The sequence below is a fragment of the Leptodactylus fuscus genome, chromosome 3 (assembly GCF_031893055.1).
Source record: "Leptodactylus fuscus isolate aLepFus1 chromosome 3, aLepFus1.hap2, whole genome shotgun sequence".
NCBI lineage: Eukaryota > Metazoa > Chordata > Amphibia > Anura > Leptodactylidae > Leptodactylus > Leptodactylus fuscus.
The window spans coordinates 16,369,798-16,392,110 of NC_134267.1; positions in this window are offsets into that span (position 1 = coordinate 16,369,798).

The following is a 22,313-nucleotide window of genomic DNA, read 5'->3' on the forward strand; positions in this document are numbered from 1 at the left end:
TGAACATGGTCCGCAAGGATAGATGCATACTTGTGTTGATCCATCGTGCCTTCCACAATGATGAGTGCACCCAGATGGCTGATGACACGCACCTTCTGCGATTGGTTATTTAACGTTGATGTTAAAAGTAGGCGGCGGTCACATTAATATGACTGGACTGTGTATAATGATAGCAGTGTTTTTGGGATTCGTGGACCCGAATCCTTACTTACCAACTCCCCTCCTACTCACAGGGGAAGCGCCAGCGGCGGTAAGTAAATACGGCCCGTTACCTGCTGGAGTTCACTATTTGCCCCCAACATCCCTTCTTAGTTTCTAACACAACAGAGATGCCTTCAGTTCCTCTGTTGAAGATGTGCACGGTTCAGCGACTTTTCATCAAGGCTGGAACAAGATGGCGTCCTTCAGTGTATCAGAGCTTGTACTTCATTAGCACCCTCTTCTGTCTGACTGATGGATACAGTTATTGGTCACACTACTATTCCAGTTTGGCCTCACCATGTACGAGGTTACTCGATTCTCAGGAGTTCTGCATTTCATTCCCTTTCTATTCCTCCATTGGTGTCCAAATGAATTTCCAACCTGCAAGAGACGTAGCCAGTTGGCCACTGTGACCAGTAGGTTGGACCACATACGCGACACATGCCTCGTTCAGAGCTCACTTTTCCAGTCCACAATGTCTCGTCATTAACCAGTAAGTTACCTGACCAGCAATGAAGACACAAGGTAGTATAGAGTCTGCTATTTATAGTATTTGGTAGACACGTCCAGAATACATGGGATTAGATAGTACAAGACAAGACTCGTCTGTTTACCGTTATGTAATGGTAACCGAGTCTATCGAGGAGGAATTGTTGGATAATGATGCGAAGGAAACATTTAGTGGAGCTGCGGCCTCCCCTGAGTATCAATTTATGGCAGAAGCCGAGACAATTCTATATCGGTAGGTGTTAAGTCTTCAGGCTAAAAGACAGACAGCTGAAGCGAGCTTTACATCCAGGGACCCACTCAACATAAATAGTAAAATTCAGGAATGGACTGATGGAACGGTAAAAACTCACCACGGATACAAATACGATAGGTTATTTGGGTAGTGGATACATCATAAATCACCCCCATTGGTTTCAGTGGGGTATTCACCTGTCCATTTTTTGACAATCCATAAAAAAATAGGACACTATGAGCAAGAAATTCAAGGGCAATACAATTGCAAGAACAAAAAGTTGCACCAGCGCTCTACTAGCACCAAGAGCATTACTGCAAATACTGACTGTATATATAAGGAGACATGGATATGAGGTTCTTGGGGTTTACATAACCTCTGGGTCCCTACACTAAAATTACTCTCATGTTTTAGGGCCTGGGTCTCCCATGAGTTAGGGAGGACTAGGAAGGATCCGTCACGGATGCAAAACAGCCATGACAAAAACAACCTTGCACATGGTTTTCATGACTGATCTAGTTCATGTAACCTTCACTACATTATACCTATGTCCTTCCTGATAACCAGCCATGATGTCCTTATTGTGGTTGGGTTATCTTCTCATACATGTAGTGTCCTCCTGATAACCAGCCATGATGTCCTTATTGTGGTCGGGTTATCTCCTCATACATGTAGTGTCCCCCTGATAACCAGCCATGATGTCCTTATTGTGGTCAGGTTATCTTCTCATACATGTAGTGTCCTCCTAATAACCAGCCATGATGTCCTTATTGTGGTCAGGTTATCTTCTCATACATGTAGTGTCCTCTCCTGATAACCAGCCATGATGTCCTTATTGTGGTCGGGTTATCTTCTCATACATGTAGTGTTCTCCTGATAACCAGCCATGATCTCCTTATTGTGGTCAGGTTATCTTCTCATACATGTAGTATCCTCTCCTGATAACCAGCCATGATGTCCTTATTGTGGTCGGGTTATCTTCTCATACATGTAGTGTTCTCCTGATAACCAGCCATGATGTCCTTATTGTGGTCGGGTTATCTTCTCATATATGTAGTGTCCTCCTGATAACCAGCCATGATGTCCTTATTGTGGTCGGGTTATCTTCTCATACATGTAGTGTTCTCCTGATAACCAGCCATGATGTCCTTATTGTGGTCAGGTTATCTTCTCATACATGTAGTGTTCTCCTGATAACCAGCCATGATGTTCTTATTGTGGTCGGGTTATCTTCTCATACATGTACTGTCCCCTCATGATAACCAGCCATGATGTCCTTATTGTGGTTGGGTTATCTTCTCATACATGTAGTGTCCTACAGAGGGAAAAAATGGAATGCAAAATCAGAAAATCAATGTGGCTTAAGAGGTTAAGGCTTATAATATATGAAACCCATGGTAAGGTATAAGTATATATCTGTATCTGGCCTTCAGTATATCTACAGCCTACAGTATTGAGAACAATTACTTAAAACGGTTGACTCATCAATGCCTATGGTACCCGCTTTTCTCCCATAATCCCAACCAAACACTATGTAATAAATTACATATTCTACAGAATGAAGTCTACTGTAGAGGCAGACCATGAGACAGCGTAGGCCCCTTGTAAAGATGGCGATAAACAGTGGTATGACTAAATGGGTGCTATAAATAACCAATAATAGTTCGAAGGGCCTGTTAAAGTTGCTCCTCTGAGGCCCAGCCTAGCTAGTCCAACCAATTGTCCTATAAAAGGCTCCGCCCCCGAGGAACTATGCTATTAGTAAAATCATGGGATAGGCAATTGACTTAATTGACATGTGTCATAAAAGGAAGGAAGCAAATACCAGGCTCTTGTGCCCCAGGTGGCCAAACTCTGTACCACAATGGGGGCCGTTTTTGATATGGGCCCCTGTATGCAACTTTATATTACTGCAGCAGCTGTTTTTAAGTTTTGCTTTCTGGCCAACCTCAACTCAAGCCATGTGGACTCCAAAAAGTACAAAAGATATTATTAGTGTTGTTTTAACCTCAATGACTTCTCTATTGGGATATTTCGAGTCGTTCTGGTACAAAACATGCTTACTGGTAACAGAATTATCTGTCTTAAGATACAATATTACTGTGTCATGCAATAACAAAAGAGGAAACAAACAGCAGAGGAAGTGCCATATGGCCCGGATAATAAGAGAGCGCAGAACACAGATGTCTGTAAATGCTTTGCTCATTGAATGTTGCTGTTCGGATCACTTGAAGCTTAAAAATCACTTTGGAAAAGTTCAGAAAGTTCCTTTCAAAGTCTTGAGCTACTTGATATGAGCAGAACACCTGTGATCCACTCTCAAGATGTATATGCAAGAACATTGCAGAGAAAATTCTTTGGTGGCATGGCATCTTACGATATCACAGTACAATGGCACAGGATTCGATTCCTCGCCATCTGCATACAGCTTGGTTGGTTGCCAACTTCCAATTAAATCAAAGCAATATAAAATCTTTAAAGAGGTTGTTTGGCTTAGAAATTCCATTTTCTAACACCGTATAAGGAAACTTTAAGAAGATGGGGTTGGCGGACCCATCCAAGACCCTTATTATGGTCTCTCACTCTGGAGGGTTGAACATATTAATTTTAATGGAAACTGTGTAATGCTTAATCTCTCCTGCGGGGGCACTGTAGGGAAATTGAACACTTGAGCACTCCTTTCTCTACTTCCTCTCATATCTACTGTGTTATGATTGAGAATTTGCCTACACAACTAGCCCCGCGCGGATGGAGCCAGTTGACTTGTGTTGGTTTTCCGTTGACAATGGCCATTGGTAAATATGCCAGAAAATGATTAGGCCCACAAAATTCCCAATTGTATTGGTAGATATCCCCGCTTATCCCTCAGAGATATATCCCAGGTGTTATTATAGTCATGGCACTCCAGTCACGCGGCATAAATAATATTAACCAATTATAACCGGCGATTATGCTCTAAAATTGGACATGGATTGAGAGTCAACCATTGTCTAGAACAGGTGGCAGCGCTGACACGACGGTGCCCTGTAATAGGATTTCATCTGTCACTTTCACGGATCACAGGAACAAATGCTCTGGAACAAAAGTGTTTAACACGGCTGATAAAAGCGGCGAAGGGTACGAGGGAGTTATTATCAGGAAAAGACATTTAGAGGAAATCCTCCGACTTCTCACCTCTAAAATGGCATCATAATATCGTCTGTGGAGATGATACATAGGCGGGTCATCCAAATACAAAAACTGCATATACAAAGGAAATATTCTAATCGCAGCTGTCCAAGTTCGCATCGTAAGGAGCAAAACTAGATACATTCTTGATTAAGAAGAATAAGAGAGATTAAAGGGATCCTATCATTCCTATCATTAAAACTCAATCTTTTGTACCTAACACGTAGGAATAGCCTTAAGAAAGGCTATTCTTCTTCTACCTTTAGATGTCTTCTCTGCGCCGGTGTTCTATAGAAATCCCAGTTTTCGTTGGTATGCAAATGAGGAGTTCTCTCGCAGCACTGGGGGTGGGCCCCAGCGCTCAAGCAGCACTGGGGGCGTCCACAATGCCACGAGAGAACTCTCCAGCGCCTCCTCCATCTTCTTCAGGAACGGCCTCTCTTCTGCCCTCCTGAGTCAGATGGGGGTTGGAGTGCCCATGATGTTGCTGCAGGAAAAGAGACTCGGTAGACTTCTGTTTGGGATAAACAATTAGTAAATGGTGCAGTAAGGCAACCAACAGCTTCCAAGTGATGGAAGAACAATTCTAACAACAGAGGTCCAATGTGATGATCTTGGTAGATAGTAGTTGCGCTTGGATCTGTCTCTCTTTCTATAGGTCTCAGTATAAGTACCAGATGTCTCGTGGCTCAGCAGGGTCAAGACTCTAAGACCCTTGTCATACTTGTGCTTAGACTCTACAATCAGGCACTTTTCTAGCCCAAAACCTTCACTTTTGGCTGAAGGGCAGTCTCTTTTCCAAGTCTCAGGTCTCAGTACAAGTTCAGCTGAGAAGCTGGAAGACTCCCTGTCTCCTTACACTGTCCAGACCTTGCTGGGGGGACTCTACTCGTATCTTAGTTTCTGCCCATTTACAGTAGACCAGCCCATTTAAAGGGGCAATGCACAAGTTATATACAAAACCATATACATACTGGACTAAGATAAGGGAAATGCATGCACCAACAATTTGGCAGTGTCTACGGGATGCTGCAATTTCTCCATTGTTTTAGCCATCAGTGGGGGCCACTAGACACAAACCCAAAGCAATGATATCTTCTCACATGCTTGATGATGATTTTTATAGGTGAGCTTCCCATTTAACAGTGTTCAACGTGTGGCACTCACTAGACATATGATATAATGGATGGGGTGGCCTGATTGTCTGTTCCTCTTTATTGGATCCTCTCTGGCAAGATAATAAGTGGCTTATAATAATTGGCGTCCTTGTAAGTGGTTTATAATTACCTGCAAATCTCTGCTGTAACATGAAAGTGCAAATGATGAGCTGGAAACAAATATGACTAGAGATGAGCGAGTAGTACTCGATTGAGTAGATGTTCGATCGAATACTACTAGCTGTTCGAAGTTAAGATTCGATGCAGAACCAGCGTTGATTGGCAGAATGCTATACATTGCCAACGCAATGTACGCAACATTCGATCAAATTCTACTTACCAAGTCCATGAGTGAGGGTCGGGCTGGATTCTTCTCCCTGCGCAGCGTCCCCGCAGCATCTTCCGGCTCTGTATTCACTCTGCTTAGGCATCGGACCTGGGCAGAGCCGACTGCGCATGTCCGCGCGGGCGCGGGCATGCGCAGTCGGCTCTGCCTAGGCCCGATGGCTGGCAGAGTGAATTCAAGGCCGGAAGAGGACGCGGGGACGCTGCGCAGGGAGAAGAATCCAGCCCGACCCTCACTCATGGACTTGGTAAGTAGAATTTGATCGAATGTTGCATACCCCTGAAACGAGCATTTCCCCCCATAGACTATAATGGGGTTCAAAACCTGTTCGAACAGTCGAACAGTGTGCGGCTGTTCGAATCAGATTTCGAACCTCGAACATTTTAGTGTTCACTCATCTCTAAATATGACATAAACAGATCTGATACTGTACCATATAAAAGATTGGTATACACCAGTGGCATAACTAGGAATGGCAGGACCCCATGGCGAACTTTTGACATGACCCCCCCCCCCCAACCGACACCGAAGACCTCGACCGACCCCCTCCTCCGCATTCCTGCCCGCTTCATTATGCCCCATAGTGGCCCCTGCACACAGTATTATGTCCCATAGTGGCCGCTACACACAGTGTTATCCCCCATAGTGGCCCCTGCACACAGTATTATGCTCCATAGTGGCCCCTGCACACAGTATTATGTCCCATAGTGGCCGCTACACACAGTATTATGCCCCATAGTGGTCCCTGCACACACTATTATCCCCCATACTGGCCCCTGCACACAGTATTATCCCCCATACTGGCCCCTGCACACAGTATTATACCCCATAGTGGCCCCTGCACACACTATTATCCCCCATAGTGGCCCCTGCACACACTATTATCCCCCATACTGGCCCCTGCACACAGTATTATGTCCCATAGTGGCCGCTACACACAGTATTATGCCCCATAGTGGTCCCTGCACACACTATTATCCCCCATACTGGCCCCTGCACACAGTATTATCCCCCATACTGGCCCCTGCACACAGTATTATGCCCCATAGTGGCCCCTGCACACAGTATTATGCCCCATAGTGACCCCTGCACACAGTATTATCCCCATACTGGCCCCTGCACACAGTATTATGCCCCATAGTGGCCCCTGCACACAGTATTATGCCCCATACTGGCCCCTGCACACAGTATTATGCCCCATAGTGGCCCCTGCACACAGTATTATGCCCCATAGTGGCCCCTGCACACAGTATTATGCCCCATAGTGGCCCCTGCACACAGTATTATCCCCCACTGTGGACACCCATAAACAATTATTATACTCATGGCTGTGCTCTTCTGTGATGGCGCAGCAGAGCACAGCCATGGTAATCGGTGATGTCACAATAAAGCATGTCAGCCTTCCAGCAGTTTATTACAGACCTGTGGGGAAGGAGACTCCTTCTCCTCTCATCTGTCTCACTACTATCACCCACTTATTCCTAGATTATGTTAGTTTGGAGGTATATTTGAATAGGACTCTGGTCTCACCTCATTTATCAAGTTACTTCTTTTCGTTATTCTTCCTGATCCCTATTGATCTGACCTTGATCTCTTTACTAGATTTTGCCTCTGTCTCGCCCTTTGGATCTGTCGCCTGGTTCCTACTGTTCTACTCTTTGCTTTGATCCCTGGTCATCCCATGACTGAATTTCCTCGTTTTCAAGTAGAATCTTGACTGCTTTACTGGTGACAACCCCTGGCTACCTTCCTGACCAGCTACAGTTCTATCAGCGCACCCACTGCCAACTGATGACATCTGGTAACTGCAATCTGAGTCTGACTTGGAAAGTCCATACCTCTTTGTTAGCGCTGAGGGTTAAAAACATGGCATTCTATAGACCCAGCACCAAACTGATTGCGGCTTAGACAATCCTCTTCCTCGGTGGGAAACATAACAGACTATTTTGGGCAGATTCCTGACACATCAAAATACATTTTACAGTAACGTTGGCGCCATCCAGTCCATTAATACAGAGGAATTTGTAGACCTTCCCATGGCATGTTACCACTAATCCTCCCACTGCCATGCTTGGTGAGAGTGATCGACCATCACCGCACACCCACACGGTATAGAAAAGACACGGCCAATGGGACTTAATAATTCTAGGAAATTCTATTCGATACACGATTTAGGAAGGATACACTGTAAAGCGGGAATAGCTGACTATGCTGGTCACATATGGGAGGCAAAGCTTGTTTTTAAGGGCTGTGGAGTAGAAGAATCCCCCAGCAACCGGCACCTAACAAAAGAGGGGTCATCCAGGGCTTAACCTCTACTATGGGAACCCCCCTGGCCTGGCGCAGCGGAGCTAAGCTGTTATATCATATTAATATGTTTACTTTCTTCTGTCATCCGGGTATTTGTCACAGCTCGGTGAACATATTGGCCGCAACACTAATATTAGCTCCCAATTCCGCAGAGGGCTTAGGTATAGCATGCAAGGAGATTTCCCATTGACAGTGATGGAGCTTGTGTGTAATGTTACGAGATACTGTGTTATCTATTAATTGGGAGCAACTAGTATTGCTTCTATTCTGTTTTTGTATCTATATATATATATGAAATATTTACGTTTTATTTTCTTGGATTCATTTAGAACATGAGCTTTCATTGGCATTATTTAATAAAGTTGTCATATGCAAATTAGCCCTCTACCGGAGGAAAGAACGCTGTCTATGTAGTGCCGCCTAGTGGAGGTAACCTCTAGAGAAGAGCGATCTGGATCAGAACGAAACAAATTTTCAAAGCATTTTGGTTTCAGTACAAACCCAAAACATTTGAGGTTCGCCACCCACGAACCACTAATATAGTCTGGAGTCTCTTCAAGACGTAGAGTGTAATAAGTTGATTCCCTGGGAGGGGGAAGGGGCGGTACCATAATAAACAATGAGATTTCTTCACCACCCATGGGTCGCCACTTTTTTGCACGCTGTAGAGACCCCTGAGTATAATAACACCACATCCAGTTTGGAAATGAAAGATGTGGAAGACTCTTGAAATGTTTCGAAGGCCCCTAAACTGTGCCAACATTCACACCAAGTGCACGAAAAAAGTGGGAGTGCCACTAAAAAAAACATGCCCAGGAAGCTTGTCCGCAAAGGTACCCTATCCCAAAAGGGAATGGGGTTCCCGACTAACTCACCTCCACTGGGCCAAAATGCTCCATGTGGAGTTGAGTAACTGACGGACAAACTGCCGAAGCAGAAAGTCCAAACGTTCCTTTCCCCTTGGGCTGCCACCACCTAGGGTACTCAGAACAGACCAGTCGTCCAGTTTCTCCCTGGGCTGCCACCACCTGGGGTACTCCTGGACTCAGATCCAAGATCCAGCGCCTGCCTCAGTCGACCCAAGGCAGGTCACCAAAAAGACATGAGGGAAGCCCATTACAGGTCTCACCTCCAGACGACCGTCGGGGGCATCCCAAAAGGGTACAGCATCCCTTTGTCGAACACACAAAAAAGGTGACAAGAGTGTACAAAAGAAGGTGAAAAACACTAACAAAGTGGTAAAGTGCCAGTCAAGGCCCGGTTTACCGCCGGTTCTAAAAAAAATATTTCCCGCCAGGAAAACCAGGCATAGGGAGTGGGGTGCTCAAAGGTTGGAAATAGTGCCACGCAATGTGCCCAAATCAGTGGATTTCCAACGCTCAGTGATTTAAGGCACCCCGGGGGCCACTCAAACCCCCAGGGTACGACACTAGAGGCCTTCGAGCGCTTCCTCGACCCCCAGCTAAGATCCCCAGGCACCGAAGCACCTGGTGGTCATGTTGCCAGCGTCCGCAGTCTTCCCCAGTCCCCTATAGTGGGTCCATCACCTCCACTGGTGGAACTGGTTACTAGCTGCTTCCCCCAACAACATGCCCCAAGTGGTTCTCCATTCCTACCTCCACAGTGTTCGGTCTATTCCTGCCAGTTGTAACAGCACAAATAAAGGGGGCGTGGGTCTAAACTCTCTGACATTGTCCAATCACAAGTGGACAGGGTCAGAGCCTTGAGTCAAGCCTCCTCCTTGCCTCCTCCTGCCTGACACCACTCACTTGACAATAGAACCCTATCGGTCACCAAAACTAACAGCACCGATTGCTCTGGTACGGTGGGGGCTAAAGAAAAAATTCCAACTGTTCCAGAATCAGTGCTTATCAAAGGGTGCAAAAAATTGGAGTTGGTGGTTTCATAAAATAAGTAATACATAGGATTTGCTTGTCTTGGTTGGATGTCTCCTACAGGAGAACCATTGGCGTTTTCAGCAGGTTTTTTCTGTGATATTCTTTCTGTGCTTTCGTCAGGACACTAAATGGAGAGTAATTTGGAATATAGTAGATAGTTTAAAAAAAAGTCCAGATATGAAGTTTGCGCCCTTATTGTCATTGAGCCGGCCATCTATTCTACCTGTATCGGATTTGCAGCTTCTATTACTGGACTTGCGAAAGTTCTGGTGAGAAAGGAAATGATCAGCCGCCGTCTTACCGTCGTGTCTATAAATCAGGCACCGTAGCCGTATAATACCGCCCAGTAATGTCCGGTAATAGATCATTTTTGGTCCTTTTCTTCCTTTCTGTCTCCACAGATTGTGGTGACCTTCATTTACCCTTGAAGATCTCCTTCTTTAGAAGGCTTCATGTAATATAATCTTATTCCTCTTGAACATAATTCATTCTATCAGAGAAAAGTTCATTTCTACAGCCCTGGGAGTATTTTATGCCAATTGCCTGTTCTATTCCGTCTGTATTATCAATGCCTTACAATGATTTCTGACCGCGGCTGCGGATGGAGAGGATAGATGATTTGGGGAATGATTGAATGGTAGGGCTCTTCACTTTAAATGGACATTAAAGCAGATTTGATCTTTTTTCTTATTGCTGCCTCTGCTTTTACATAGCTCTCACTAGCTGCAGAGAGCTGCAGTGTAAAGCATGGTGGAATTAATAGCATAGCTCCCAACCGTCTTGTATTCCACGGGACTATCCCAATTTTAAACTGCTGTCCCGCGGTCCTGCACGGCTTACCAGATGTCCCACTCTGCCCTTGCCTGCTCTTATAACAAATAGAAGGTTGTAACTGGGATAAGAGCAGGTGGGGATCAGGGGAAAGTTTGACTCCTGTACTCAGAAGGACCTGTGTGACATCAGACGGTTACATGGCTAGGTAGGCGTGTCTTTGTATCCCGTGCAGTCCAGGAAGAGATGGAGAGATCGGTGGTCTAAGGTTCGGGGGGGGGGGGGGGGTGAGATGCAGGGTGGACTGTGTATGGGGGAGAGAAGTGGGGTTCAGGGTGTAATGTACGGGGTGCAGGGTATACTGTGGGGGGATGTGGGGTGCAAGGTTGACTGTGTGTTGGGGAGAGATGTAGGATGCAGAGTGGACTGTGTGTGAGGGCAAGATGTGGGGTTCAGGGTGTACTTTCGGGGGAGAGATGTGGGCCTCCGCTGTCCCCCAGTTGAATATTTCGGCCCACCGCTGTCCACCAGTTGAACACTCTGACTCTCCGCTGTCCACCAGTTGAACACTCTAACCCTTCGCTGTCCACCAGTTGAGTACTCTAGCTATCTGCTGTCCAGCAGTTGAATACTCTGACCCTCCACTGTCCACCAGTTGAACACTCTAACCCTCCACTGTCCACCAGTTGAATTCTTTGGCCCTCCACTGTCCAGCAGTTGACTACTCTGGCCCTCTACTGTCCACCAGTTGAGTAATCTAGCCATCTGCTGTCTACCAGTTGAATACTCTGACCCTCCGCTGTCCACTAGTTGGACACTCTGGCCCTCCGATGTCCACCAGTTGAATACTCTGACCCTCCGCTGTCCACTAGTTGGACACTCTGGCCCTCCGATGTCCACCAGTTGAGGACTCTGGCCCTCCGATGTCCACCAGTTGAATACTCTGACCCTCTGCTGTCCACCAGTTGAATACTCTGGCTCTCCACTGTCCACCAGTTGGCCATGTCTTAGACCATGAATCCTTTTATGTAACATATGTATTATAGTTAGTTACCTTTGTAACAAAGAGACAAAAATACTTCAACAACAAAAAACATTTTCCATGTCTCAAGTGCCTGTAAATATAGCACATGAGCCGGCGCAATACATTTCCAAACCCAGCCCGAGCTATTAGCTGAACACTTGACAGCTGAAGTCTGTAGAGTCACCTCGTCCCCCTCATCGGGAGTCACAATAAGTCACAACAATAAGTCAGAATTAATTAGCAGAATCTTCAGACCTTTCTCTAAGACAGAAAATCGTCACATATAGTGAAGACATGAAGTGTAGCAACGGGTCAGGATGCCATCCACGGAGGAAAAAGCTGGATTCTCATCTTCAATGAAACTACCGGAGATTATTTTGCAATTTTTGAAGGTGATATTTTCGAGAAGAACCATGATTGACAAAAAATTAGATTAGAAGGAAAGGGGGCATGGAGGTAAAGGGAGAGGCTCCCATCAGAGGTGCAAGTAAAACTTCGAAGATCTCAGATAACATTATTACTTCTTCCCAAGTATCGAAACCCCATCTCCATCTCAGGACACCCCTGTCCTGTAAAAAAATTATCTGATAGCAAATGGACAATTTTTGATGCATGCCTTTATGGGTTTGTGTGCTGTTCGATGTGCATAGGTTGGAAATAGACCAAAAATACACCAAAATGAACTAATGCCAAGCAAGGAATCCTCTACAGTAGACATTACAGATCAGGAGACCTACTGCTGCGACTGAAAGAAGTATGTAAGTCACCTGATCTGTATCTTACAGCGCTACAGTCACATGATGCCATTGTAGGTGCCATTACATGGATGCAACAAGCTTCCCTTTTCTACCTTGGGTGGAGATTATTGCATTATGTAAGTGTAATAGAACAGGTTATGTGCAGGGGGTTTGTGGGGCTTAGTAAGTGTTTGGCAGGACTTTCGAATTTTTACAGGGAAAGTGGCCAACCTCTTGAGTATCACAATCTTGGCAGGTTCTTGGTGCATCGTTGCTCATTTAAGACAAGTCCCTTTTCTCTTCTCCCATGTCTAGCAAATAAAAAATTTTACACCAAACTAGATGCACCAAGATCAACCATAGTGCGCCAAAGGTACGACATGTTTACAGCAGTCTAGACTCATAACCGCAATACTAAATACAGAGCATTGTTATTTGTAGGGTGAACTTTGTATCGGTGCACAATTTTGAGGAACAGACAGCTTTCAATCTTTGTTTTATTCAATTTGATTTAGGAGCTGAAGTGACCAAAAACAGCAATACATTGTGATATTTTCCTGGTGCTATTCACCACTTGCTCAGTACACTGAGTTACTTTCAGTAGGGTGTACCATGGTAGACTTGCTCATTACATGGAGAGCCTTAAATTGGAACAGTAAAGTTGAGCTTTCAGGATCGATTTTAAAATCCGATTTCCGGCCGATCGCAATCGTGAAATTTGCTCAATCACTGATCGAGATCTGATCTTTTATGATCCTGATCACTCAACCCTAATTGTATATTATTTATACTGTGGGGTTGAGCCGATCTTGAGATTTCAAAATCTGATTTTCGATCATTTTCCAGCCAATCCTAATCGTGAAATTTGCTCGATCGCTGATCGAGATCCGATCTTTTCCAATCCTGATCGCTCAACCCTAATGAACAGTCATGATCGTGTTATACTACACTGTGTACACTGTGTCTACACTGGTCACTGGAAGGGTCCCTGTACACAGCCAAGTGTGCATCCTAGTTGGGCGCCAAGTGTATGATGGAATGTAGTTGGATGACACTTGTTGTGACATCTGAGCCCAGTCCCTGATGCTTTCATGTCTTTGGGGCTTCCGGATCCACTTAGTTCCGATAACACGGATGATTATAAAGTAGGTCCCATTGTCCTCCATGTTATTGTAACGGAATGGAAGCCCCATAGATGTGAATATATCACAGAATGCACTCGGATTAGAAAAACATGGCTTCTTTTTTCCAAAAACATTACCTCCTCCTCTCTCCTTCCCCCCAGTCCACAGGTTGTATGCAGAATTTCATTTCAGATCTGCTGAATTAATGGGGATTATGTGACTTACTATACAATTGTTGATAGGTGGCGCTGTTGTAGACTGTAGCAGCTGTTTTCAAAGTCTATTTTAAGTATTGAAAAAGACTCGAAATGAAAGACGCCCCCACCCATGTACCCAGATCTCCAGATCTAAACCTACAAATCCCGTGTCACAAGCAGGGGGTCTTTAATATGGAGTGGGGCACGCACAACCAGACAGATTCTCTTTAAGTAATGAGTAAGGATAACATATGGCGTATTGTATTGAAGACTAAACAAAAATATCACGTGAAGCAGAGATGATTGAGCGCTGCAGGTTCATGTTTTTACAAGTGGATGAGCTTGTATTTGCTGCAACCCGAAATATACGTGAAAACATATGGATACAATGTGCCCGAGCCCCGTTTTCCTCTAAGAAATTATCATTTTTACATCTAGATAGACTCTATTTTGGCTTCGGAATGGAGAATATTGACAAGATTCCGTCTTCGATGAGCAGGTCAGACACTTGTTTCTATACAATGAGTAACACACACTTGAGATGCTCATCCTACACACATGTGCTACTTCCAGAACATCTTAAAAGGAATGATTCAGCGACATTTCTGTTTAATTAATAAAACTAGATATCGCTTTATTCAATCTCTTTTACATTCTGATTGTAGATTTTTTTCTATTCTGTTTTCTATGATTATGGGGGCTGCCATCTTGCCTTGCTGTGGTTAAAAGAGATGTGCTTTACAGCAGCAACATGGACCATAGATACAATGGTCAGGACATGTTCATTGAGGTCTATAGGAGTGTGTTGTAGGCATGCTCTGTGACCTCTGTAGGGAGGGGGAGCAGATAGGATTTGAGTCTGTGACACTACCCATTGTAAATGGTGGATCCTGTGTTATATATGTCCCAACCGTCCCGGATTCAGCGGGACAGTCCCGGTCCGGTCTGCTGTCCTAGTTGGTGGGAGGTATGTCCCCGCTTCAACTTATCTCAGTCCTCTCTAGATGCAGATGAGTTGAAGGCAGCAGTGAAGCAGGAGCCATCTGCTGTGACTGCAGACAGTTCCTGCCACCTGTGTGCTCCGGCCCCGGGAGCTGTAGGCGCGATGTGATGACATCACTCACATCGCACCTGCAGCTCCCTGAAGACTCTGGGAGAAGAGAACTGGGGGCAGATGAGGAGGGACATTAAACTGAGGGAAGATAAAGGAGGACATTAAACTGTGGGGGCAGATGAGGGGGACATTGACATGAAGAGGGACAATAATCTGAAGGAAGATAAAGGGGGACATTAAACTTTTGGGTAGATGAAGGGGGCATTAAACTGTGGGGGAAGGTGAGGGGCATATTAAACTGGGGTCAGATGAGGGGGACATTAAACTGGGGGCAGATGAAGAGGGACATTAAACTGAGGGAAGATAAAGGAGGACATTAAACTGTGGGGGCAGATGAGGGGGATATTAAACTATGGAGGCTGGTGAGGGGTACATTAAACTGGGGCCAGATAAGGGGGCATTAAACTGGGGCCAGACGAAGCTGCAGTAACCCATTATAGCCAGGACACAGATGACAGGACAGTCTGCTCCCAGGTCTATACACTGCGCTGCTCCTGCAGTCAATGATATCTGCTGATCAGGGGGGGTTCAGGCTGTTGGATAAATATAGGTCATCTGTATCTAAAGGCTGGACAACCCTGTAATATCTCTCATATACGATATGTCCTTGTCAGCAGCTTCAGAGCAGACCCTATCTCTGCATATGCAGCTTTACAGACACATTACCACTCATTATTAAGCATGCGCTCCCGGCGCTGCCATAAGACCTTGTTCTGTGACTGCTCCAACGCAATGAAGAAATATTTCAGAAGTTCTGTAAACATAATGTTACTTCTCATTAAATCAATAGAAGCAACAGATATTGGCTGTGGGCAAGTGCGAAACGCTCTCTCCCGTGGTATTCTTGTAGAGCGGAGCATCTGTTCATATGCATTTTCCAATTAAAATCACGTAAATGATTCATTGTGAAAAACAATGCAGCAATGTTTTTAGAGGAGGAGAAAAAGCAAGGCTCATGGTAGCCAACCTATGTATCTGTGGGGCCGGGCTGATATGCTGGGTTCTGGTGAAAGACTCCCTTTAAGGTGATCAGGTGTCATGTAGAGCGTTGTACTCATCACTCAGCATTTCAGAACCAATGTCCTGTACTTAGTGTGTGCACCGAGCTGCTATGCAATAGATGAGCCCTGCACAGAATGCCATTTGATCCTTGTGGTGTATTGAAACAATAAAGGTCCTGCAGACTGTTACATGCATAGCACCTGGCCAGACTCAGACATTCGCTCCTTGCTCCCCTATCATACCCAATTGCTACAAATACGTATTGGTTAACCCTTTATCATATCAGGGCAGTGTTTACACTTGTCCTTTCCTGATGGGCTTAAAGCCTAGCTATTAGGGTTGAGCCGATCTTGACTTTCAGGATCGATTTTGAAATCCGATTTCCGATCATTTTTCATTCGAACCCGATCTCGATCCCAATTCCGATCCCAATGCAAGTCAATGGGATTTTTTTGCTAATTGGAGATCGGATGTTTAAAACAATCCTATTCACCATACAGCATGGAATCTAAGAATTGAACGCTTTAATTGTTAGAATCCAAGCTATGCAGTGATTTTTTTAAATCACTAAGTAGCCAGAGGATTTTTTTTTAATCCTCTGGCTACTTAGTCCCCCTGGTGTCCACTTACCTGCAGAGATGGCTGGTCTGGTGCCCGGTGTTCTCGTTCTTCTTCGCCTCTCTGCCCCCGCCTCCCAGGTTAGGAGAGTGTGGGCGGGTACTGGGAGGGGAGACGTCTCGTCTCCCCGCCCTGTACCAGCCCACACTCTCCTAAGCCACAAGCCCCGCCTTCTTCCTAGCTCTTTAAACACTAACCTGGGAGGCAGGGGCAGCGAGGCGAAGAAGAACGAGAACACTGGACCAGCCATCTTTGCAGGTAAGTAGCTACTAGAGATGTTAGCTAGTCTCCCATTAGAATGAATAGATGCAGCTGGCGCGCAGGGGGTTAAGGCTGTGTGCCAGCTGCTTCCATTCATTCCTATGGAACCGCAGCGGAGCCTTCACACTGAGTATACACTCCGCTCAGAATGAGTGGGGCGTATACTCAGTGTGAAGGCTAACATTGTTAGCTTTTCCCACAATGCTTGGCCAGTAGCAAAGCATTGTGGGAAATAATCACCGATCTCGATCCCACCTAAAAAGATCGTGTTCGGTCACGATCACTTAACCCTACTAGCTATTGTACAGTATTTACACCCATCCAGGTCTCTCATTCACTGCCTAAATGTCAGCCTATGGTTCACAGTGCAGTTCCTGATTTGGGTCCAACCAGCCACTGTTCCTATGGACTCTGGCCACATGGTTTTGGTTCCTTATACAATGACACTTGGATATTATACCTGGTACTTGCGATACTACTCCTGGTCCTGACTACTACTGACCATGTTCATGCTCAGACCCTCATTGTACATACTTTGCCTTGTTCAAATAGTACTACCCCTAGTCCTGACTCATGGCTTCTCCTGACGGAGTTCATGTCTAGATTCTTGACTATTTCACCTGGTACTTGTGGTGCTACTCCTCTTCTAGTTCCTCCCGTAACCCTACGATACTATGGCTTATAGTTGTAGTGCTAGTTTTGGTTCCATTTTATACTCCTTGCTCTAGTTTTATGCTCCAGATCCTGTTCTACAGTCCACAGTCCTGTGACTATGATCCAGTCCCATGCTCTGTGCTCCTATCCTTGACCATAGCCCTGATCCACATCTGGTCTATTCCACAATAATAACTACTTCTCTTTTCCAACTAGAGTATCACCATGCTTTGTGACCATTGCTGATCCACAAGGAAACATGACAAGTAGAGTAACTGTGGATGAGATTGTAATAATATTACAGACTATGGATATTATTGTTACTGGGGACGTTTTGTATATGTCTTTTTATGTATGTTTGAAACAACCCAGTAGAGGAAAGCAAGAAGGTTGAGAGTAGTAGTCACTCACCGGTGGGCTTATATTGTCTCCAGTCCACTCGACCAACCCCTGGTACTCCTTATGGTTGGTGCAATAAAGACAAGGCCCGAAGTGTGGGGTAGTAGTATCCCCTGGGCCTGACAGTGGTTGGAGCGCCCCTGATGGTGAATTCAAGAAACCGTGTTGAACATTTTAGCAACTCTTGGTTTACTTGCAGAAAGGCGAGTAAAACACATAGCAATACTTACAAATAATGGAGGTCAAGTTCTTAGGAACACCACAAATCTGGAGCTGAGGCTAAGTGATGGTACTCTCTAGGGTCAGTCAGTCTCTGTCATGCTGGGATAATCTTCTCAAAAAGCCTAAATTATATGTTCCACTTAAAGCACTACAGTTCTTAAACAGGAACAACATATGTTACAGTGAAAATTCACTTTTTGCAGCAATCCACATGTTGACTTCTTGATGTTTAAACCAGACTTCTCATGTCAACCTTGGGCTGTATGTTCTCTTTGTGTAATTCCCGCAGTGCCACAGCGGAGGAGCAGCATGCACAGCAGGGGAGCGCAGCTCCTGAGCACAGGCACAAGCTGAGCATCGACACGTCATGGTAACAGGGCTTAGCAATGTAGTGTACCAGGATGATGGTGCTCTGCTATAAAGTGGGGAAGAAACCTCCTTGATAATATTCTCAAGACGTCTATCCGATACGTGTTTATGTGTGACCACCCAGCGGTTGTAAAGTGAATTGCAGCCTGTGAAGAGTTTTGCTAAATGTTGCGATATTGTATAGAACTGGTTTCAGGAAAAATTGGAGTCTTTAATAAATTCTAGGTAGTGTCCAACCAGAAAGTCAACTGGGTTGAGAATCACAATCATTGCAGAAGTTCAGTTCTAGGAATTTCTCTATAACTTCTTTATCACAATGTCCTGCCTGCAAAGCCTTGGTATTGTGTATGGACCATCTGATTCTGGACCAAAATGCAATGCACTTTAATTAAAAATTCTGCCTAAAAACCTTTCCAAAGTTCTTGCCACCAAATGTGTCCCTTCTAGCTAATTCGTAGTTCACTCTTTTGATACCAGAGAAGTCCGTCCAGTGATACATTAAAGAGCGCCTTTCATGTCCTTATCAATGTGCCGTATTGTATACCGCTAGAAAGCCGATAAGGAACCGACTTCCAACTGTCAGAAGGGTGGGACTTACAACCTAGCGATGGCGTTGAACTGTAAAACCTACCCTTCTAACAGAGGGGAGACATCAGTGCCAAAATTCTCCAGTACTGGGGCACATGCCGGGAAAGCCGACAGTGCGCTAAATTCAGTCAAGATTGTTGCGCCTATACAGGGTATTATCTTCTGTGCAACACAATATATGACCAACCAGTAAAGCTCAATTTTTATGGAAATTTCCCCAAAAAAATCTTGTCCCATGTTGAAGCTATGGGCTCACACATATCTCTTATCATTGGTGATTCCATGTTGTAAGTCTGCAGTTCTCATTGTGATTAGGGATGAGCGAGTACTGTTTGGATCAGCCGATCCGAACAGCACGCACCATAGAAATGAATGGATGCACCTGGTACTTCCGCTTTGACGCCGGCCGGCCGCTTAACCCCCCGCGTGCCGGCTTCGTCCATTCATTTCTATGCGAGCGTGCTGTTCGGATCGGCTGATCCGAACAGTACTCGCTCATCTCTAATTGTGATCTGTGGCGGAGTAGTTATGGTGGTCATGTAGTACACCCATTCTGAGGGGGATTCCATATTATTAGCATCCCACAATCATACAAGACTAGAGATGAGCGAACACTATTCGAAACAGCCGTTTCGAATAGCACGCTCCCAGAGAAATGAATGGATGTAGCCAGGGGGTTAAGCGACCAGCCGCCGGCAAAGTCTGCGTGCCGGCCGCTTCCATTCATATCTATGGGAGCGTGCTATTCGGAACGGCTGTTCCAAATAGTGTTCGCTCATCTCTATACAAGACCACAAGGATTGAGCTGATCTTGAAATTTCAAGATCGATTTTAAAATTTGATTTCCGATCATTCTCCAGCCGATCCCAATCGTGAAATTTGCTCGATCACTGATTGGGATCCAATCTTTCCCGATCCCGATCGCTCAACCCTAGTCAATACTTCTCTATGGGAAAAGTCACTTTTAGAGTTGAGCCGATCTTGAGATTTCAAAATCTAATTTCCGATCATTTTCCAGCCGGTCCCAATCGTGAAATTTGTTCGATCGACGATTGGGATCCGATCTTTTCCGATCCCGATCGCTCAACCCTAAAGATTACTCAGCTAACACAGAATATTATCTTCTGTGCAAGACACTACATGACCAACCAGCAAAGCTCAGGTGGCCCAGAAGCTTCTACAAAAAATCTTTTCCCATGTGGCAGAAGGTATTTCTCGCTGTGACCTGTGGAGGTGGAGGTATGGTGGGCATACGGTGCACTATTCTCAGGGGACTCCGTGAACTTGGTGTCTCCAAACCAACTGCTCATCTAACACAGAACATTATCTTGTGTGCAAGGCGATAACTGGCCAACCAGTAAAGCTCAAGTTAACTCTTCTTAGTGTGACATCTGTTCATGATGGCGAGTCACCTTCACAGACGATCGTTACTTAATGCTATTCCATCTTTAATCAGACCAGGGGTGTTCCCATCAATTCCTAAGGGAACCCTTTGCTACAGTTTAGCAGATATTGGCGTTCCATAGGACAGGCCTTAATTAAAATTCTGCAAAATTGTTTTCCTCATCACAACCCAGGGAAATAAAGTCAAAACGGCATCTGTATCATTTCTCCTTAAGTAACGCTTTATTGGGGGCTGATGACTGCCTGCCGGGTCCTTGCTTTGGCTATCGAGGCATACGAGAGTAATATTGGATCCTGCAGCTGTTATCGCACTCACGACAGTGTGAAATGAACAAGCCCTGACTGTAAATAACACCGTCTTCATTACCGCTACACCCCGGGCCGGCGACGACAAAAAAATATAGCTTCATTTTCTTCCTGGCACTTTATAAATGAAGTTGCATTTGCCTAGAGACAATTCCCTGAAATAACATTAATAGGATCAGGTTTATCTTAACAAACTCCTGACATTTCTGAAAATATATTTACGGGCTAATGTGGTTGTATTGTAAATGGAGTCCTAATTAAAAAAAAAAACCATGACATGATTTATGGCACCTACACGGATCGACTGGAAGAGTGTGCAAAAAGTTGGAATAGTATGGGAAACACATGAAGCCATCTGCTATGTAGCAATCTGCTACATAGGCAGCATACACAAGACTGTACATATCCTAGCGCTAGACCATGTGGCTGATATGTAGTCCTTGGTAGGTCCTATTTGTTTGGCCATTGTGCAGGACTCCCCTCCCCAAAGTAACTGCATGGTGGAAGGTCATAGTTAAAGGGATGTGGAGACACAATAGGGTAGGAGGTGGTGAGATCTTTTCTACACAACCAATAAAAGACTTCCTAAAAATACCCACCAAAGCCAGAAGAGGCACAAACTATTCCCATCATGAGAAAGTTTTCAGGATTGACCTACTACGCCATCAATATATGTTATAAAGAGGTATCCTGATCGCAGCTTTTCATGGCTTAGATGAGGATAGCCTTGTCTTTACCTTCCTGAGTTGCTCTGAAATTAAGTAAACAGTGAACACATATGTTCTACGCTGTTTCAATAAGTCCCATAAAGGTAAACAGCAGTTACAGAAACAGTATAGCACAATGAGCTGTAACTCCTCTTTACCTCTATGGGTTTGTCAGGGTTCTCAATCCAACTGCTGCACCTCTAACATTACCAGGTCGACCTGTAAAGTTTTTGCAGTTTCAAAATTTTCCTGGGTTGTAAAATAGCAGCTGAGGAGGCCTTTATAAGACCGCTCCCTCCTGACAAAGGTGCCAACTAATTTAATTGTACTTTCTAGTTTGACTCTCCATATATACAATATGTATGTGTACCTGTTTACTTAAAGTGGTATTCCCATGTCGCATACTCACCAGTCTTCACTGCTGTAAAATTTTCTTTCTTCCTGGTTTCTTGCATCATTTGGTGGGTGGGGTTTCACAAGCAACCTGTCGTTTAGCTCCGCTCCCAAATTAGCATGTAGCTCCGCCCACCCATATTGGACTATGAAGTAGAGGCAGCAGCAACTCCATTCTGTGTTACATACAGAGACTGCCTGTCTCTGCCATAATGAACACAATTGAATTAGCTAGCCTGATAACTGGGAGAACAGAAGACGTTCAGAAATGAAAGCAGCTCCTCTCCTCTATCTGATAGCAGGAAGCTAGGTCACGTGGTGTAGACACAGGAATAGATAGATACACAGGCTCGCTCCCGTGCACTTAGCCCCTCCTCCCTTCCCCCTGAGAGCAGCAGATACATCACTTGACTTTTGAGCAGATAAGTCAAGGGCTGTGTCAACAATGAATTGAATAAAGTAGTATAGTGGACAAACAAAGCAGTTTTGCTGAAGCAGTGTATTTAGGAAAAGTCTTACATCCACATTAACAAGCAGTATAGATAGGATCCTTGTGATGGGACAACCCCTTTAAATGCATATTCCCATGAACATAATTATT